The following is a 5,280-nucleotide window of genomic DNA, read 5'->3' on the forward strand; positions in this document are numbered from 1 at the left end:
ATGAAAATAGACAAGACGAACTGACACTGAACACTGGGAGACAGGGGAATTTAAACACAGGGTAACAAGGCACAGGTGGGAACAATTAGGGGCGGAGCTCACACTGATGGGCACAGGAGACACACGAGGAGTGACAGGTGAAAAAAATCAGGGAATTAGACAGACCAGGGAACTAACGACAGACATGAAAAACACAGGGAAAAGGACCAGACCATAACCCAGGAGGAAAAACATGACCGCAAACACCCAAACCTAGACAGACAACACTAAAACCCGTGACATAAACCTGGGGGTGTGACAACTACAGCAATCTGAAAGCCTGTACATTATTTATATCACACTTTATCAGTATAAAAACGCAGGAAATGAGTTTTTTAATGCAGTATTTTCTGATTTATGGTGCAACACAAAGATATTTCGCTCTGTGCAAACCTTTGACTCTAATATGTCAACAACATGAAACAAGAATATGAACCTGGCTTTATCCAATGTTCACACAAGAGTTCTACATCCTGACACATCCTTCATCTACACTGTCTCAACTGAAAGAGGACCAGAAACACATTAAAAATATAATAAAATGTGGAGACTTTGGGATATTTATCTCCCATTCTTTTACTTTTCGGGCATTTTACAGACCAGACATGCCGTTGATGTCACTGTTTAACAAACTACCACTTTTTCTGAAAATGCATAAAATGATGCAATATATGTTAAATACATGGTTTATACATGTAATTACTGGGGTTCCATTTCTTCTGATTACCTAATTTAAACAAATTTGTAAACAAATGATTTAACACAAGCGTGAGTCCAAGGGCTGTTAGCTCCAGTACCTCCCGTTCGTCCTGCTCCTGTTCGTTCATGTTTTCAATGGACGAGAGTGAAAATGGAAAGAAAAGCGCTATTTGTTGTTTGTTTATATCACGGAGTCTGTTCTTCTTCTCTGTCTTCCGGTTGTTCCGGTTGTTGCCTCTTTTGAATGACGAATACACACTACCGCCGCCTGCTGGTAAGGAGAGTTATTGCCACTCACGCATGCGCAGTTCATACGTGCTCGGCTCGGATTTGCGGTGTGTTCCAGTGCGCGAAGTCGGCAAATAAGCAGGAGAGTCCGGCGACACAACAGTCGGTGTCGGCGTCGGCGACTTCTCAGGTGACTGGCCGGTGTATCTGGGCCTTTAGTAGGCGGAGTCGGTCACTAACGGCTCGACAGTGACGTCAGAGTTGAACTCCCGCCTTCTTCAGCCTGCTCCAAATAAGGGCAAAGAGGCGGAGCCGAGGCGTGACCTGATGCCTCCGAACTGGAAGTAAACAGAGCTAGCTCAGGCTAAGAAGCTAAGCTAACAAGAAATACATGCATACCAAGTTACTGCTAACAGTGTAGTTACCCTATACAAACGAAGTACCGATACATAGCAGAACAATTGTGGCGATATTCAGCTTAATAAGCCTTGTTCAACATAATTTATTTAGCTAATACTACAGCAGGTGAACCAAGTCTGCGTTTCACCTGCATTCCTTGATCTCCAGTTATAACGACGGACTCCATCGCCCGGACCTAACGGAGCCGCAGTGGGCTAGTTCCGGGACGCCGGCTGGAGCTAGCCCCCTGCGGCTCCGTTAGCTCCGGCGGCCACCACTGGGATAATTAGGTCCCATATTAACATTTGCTCCCGTTTAGCATTATGGGCGTCATAGCCAGACTATAAAAGTCTTACCCAAGGCTGAATCATAAACTAAAATGTATATGTATGTATAAAGGGTTAGTTACGTCCTTAGCTGGCTAATAAGTAACAAGCTAAGATACCAAGCACTCATTTTTACACACATATACTCATATATATACTCATCACTTGGCCGCCATCTTGCCACAGGCAGTTCTCTCATTCATAACATAATGGTTTACTATTTAAATAACCATAGCTTGCTCAATTTTCAACCAATTTTCCAACGGTTTGGTTTTTTATAAACATCGAAGATGTAGTTATGATACTGCATACTTATAATCATGGACTTTCATATGAAAATAACATTAATCAGATAAAGAAATAGCTATACACACACACAAGGTATTTATATTAAATATTTGCCGGTGTATATATTTCCATTAATTGTATTATATTGTTAATATTTAAAATAAATTATAAATAAATTATAAAATTAAAATACATTTATATTTTATATATAAAAATCGGTCTCATGTTACCACTCTGTAAGCCAAGAGTTGTTCATTTAGCAATGCCTTAGCTTGAAGAACAGGGACACAACTAATGACAATAGCATATGTTGGTATATTATTTAGATATTCACACCTTTATCAGAAGAACCGAACCAACATAAAATGTGCTCATAGACAGGCCAGTTCTGTCTCATTTATCACAATTATTTTTGAAATGAGATCTTCATATCATCCTAGTTTTGTATTTAGTTTCTAGATTTGTAAACAAATCCAGAACCTTTGAAATGTTATTGAAAAAAGACCAAGAATAATATAAACTGTACCATGTGTCCTTTTGTGTCCTTCTGTAGTCCATTTGTGGTTTGTCTTGTCTCACCCCGGCTGATATATCACAAAATCCACTGTTTAAATTGTTCCCTATATTGCCCCGATGCCCCTGTAAGGTGTCCTTGGGTGTTATGAAAGGCGGCGCCCCAAAATAAATGTATTATTATTATTAAGAAGAACAACTTGGTGTGGTGTGGAGGGGATGTAGGAAGCAGGAGCAGGTGGGGAGAGATGGGGCTTCAAGGTTCAAGGTTATTTGTTTTAAATGTGTCTTGGAGATAAGGACCAGCTGCACACAATAAAATACAGTATAACACAAAACCAATAAGACACACAGTGACACATGGCACACCAACAATCAATCATCGTCCAGCCTCAGCTTTGGTATTCTTTCACAACCATGTTATGGGTTTATTAGACTGAGCAAACATAAACATATGTGGGGAACATAGTGCTGCGTCTCATGGAACATGAAGATTTAATAAATACATAGGCAGACACCGGCGATTGGAGCATCCGTAGGCTGCACAAAAGTCCGGCATAGTCAGGTACTTCTGTAAACACAAAGCCAGCAAATTCCTGTATCATAATGCAAGATGTTTTTAACAAGCCAAACCACTTGGAAGAAATCATGTGTAACTTAAGTCATGTTGAAAAGAAAGAGCAGTTCTGCCTCTCCCACTGGTGTAAAGTTGCTGGGTCAACTTTGTAATACTAGGTCTCACTCACAGCCTCTTGTTATTAGCCAGCTAATAAATACAACCACATACACAAAGAAAAGCTGCAATTTCAACGTGTCCAAGCATCCTGTATCATAGCCATGCTAATAATGTTTATAATAAACCAAACCGTTTGTAAATCAGTCAAGATGTCAGCAAGTTATGAGTATTTTTGTGCAGATCACTCACCTTACAACCAGTGGCGTTTTCTCCTGGAGGCCAAGTTTTTTCGGATTGTAGTTATAATTTTAATAAATAAATAAAAACACTTATTTTAGTTTCGGAAATTCTTTGTTCTGTGTTGCTGCCGGCCCGTCTCTCCCCCAGTATTTTACAAAGAGTGAAACAGCGCCCCTCTAGATGTTATGGTGTAACAGTAGATTGCACTCTCTGTTGCGAGAGGAGGCCAGCCGAAATTGGCTTCCCTTGGTGAAAAAAAATGGAGGGATTGACCAATCAGATGAGGCTCTCGTCATGTCCCTGCCAACCTGTGGTTGGTCCGGGCCATGCCAAGGGAAGCCAGAGGCGGCTGGCTTCCCTTGCCTCACAATCCAATCAAATCGCATCAACTGAGTGGTGCAGTGACGCGTCCTAAAACCCGGAAAAGCAATGGGATTTCTCCACAAGGTTTTGGAAAATAGCTGGAAATCAGGTCAGTGGAAAACGAACCTGTTAGATAAATGCACGTTTTGTTCAGCCTGATAATATCCACATGTCTACCCTACTTTTATAATTTTCGAATCATAAATCTAATCGATAGAAAATAGATAGCGTCACTGCACCACTCTCACCGCCGTTAGAAAGTAGCAAGCAACTGAAGCAAGTCCAATTATAGATGAGAGTAACAAATGCGTCACTTCCGGGCAAAAATAACGGCTCCGCCCACTTTTGGGGGAAAACAATGCTGTCAGTTGAACGGCGGTCAATACAAATTCTGAAGTTTTTGCCAATCTGATCAGAAATGTAAGAAAACTGGAGATTTTTGGATCTTCAAAGAGCCCAATGGCCAGACAGGCAAACAATTGCATTATGCCATTAGAAATAGACGATCGGGCTCGATATATGGTTAAATATAGCAGTAGGCTATCGATTTTCATAGATGAGAGTAACATCTACGTCACTTTACGGCTCCGCCCCCTTTTGGGGGAAACAACAGCTGTCATTTGAATGGCGATCGAGCCTGAAGCCACAGAGATCTTTTGTTACTGTCCTTTCTTCTTAGAGGAAGTACAGAAACACGTAACTCTGGATTTGTTTTAATGTTTGAGGTGCAATAAACGACACAGCAGCTTTTTGGCATGATAAAACTATTATGTTCCGCCACTCATGAGAGTAACAGCTGGAGAAATGACAGCCTCGCCTACTGATTTTAATTTAACCATATATCAAGCCCGATTGTCGATTACCAATGATCTAATGTAATTGTTTGCCTGAATGGCCATCGTAATCGAGCTCTTTGAAGATCCAAAAATCCACGGTTTTCAAAACAAATTGATCGGATGGGCAAAAACTTCAGAATTTGGATTGACCGCCATTCAAATGACAGCGTTGTTTTCCCCCAAAAGTGGGCGGGGCCGTACATTTTGCCCGGAAGTGACGTAGGTGTTACAGTCATCGATGGAGGGTGGAGATTTGGAGTATTGTATCAAAAAATAATTGTACTAAACTTCCGCTGCAGCAGCAACAACAAATAAAATCTGATGACAGGCCAATGCCCAAACTGGAGCTGTGTACAGCGAAGAAAAAAGGAGCGAATCGGACGTAAAACGTTAAAGGTCTCCTGATTTAGTTTGTGAATGAATGCTTATTAGAGTTTCGACTGGAGAGTGCGTGCGGACCTGTCGGTCAGATAACAGGCGTGTGTAAGTCCTGCATCTGTATGATACAAATGTGTGTAAAATGATACCGGGTGCTGTAATCAATCATCTGGTTACGTTATTACATTGACCACCACACCCCCGACACAAAAGAAAGGACGTATTATTGGCTTCCCCTAATTTTTTCGTCACGCCACGCTACTGCTTACAACAGCTACCATAACGCGAATCAGAG

Source organism: Notothenia rossii (genome assembly GCF_949606895.1).
Source record: "Notothenia rossii genome assembly, chromosome: 5".
Lineage (NCBI taxonomy): Eukaryota > Metazoa > Chordata > Actinopteri > Perciformes > Nototheniidae > Notothenia > Notothenia rossii.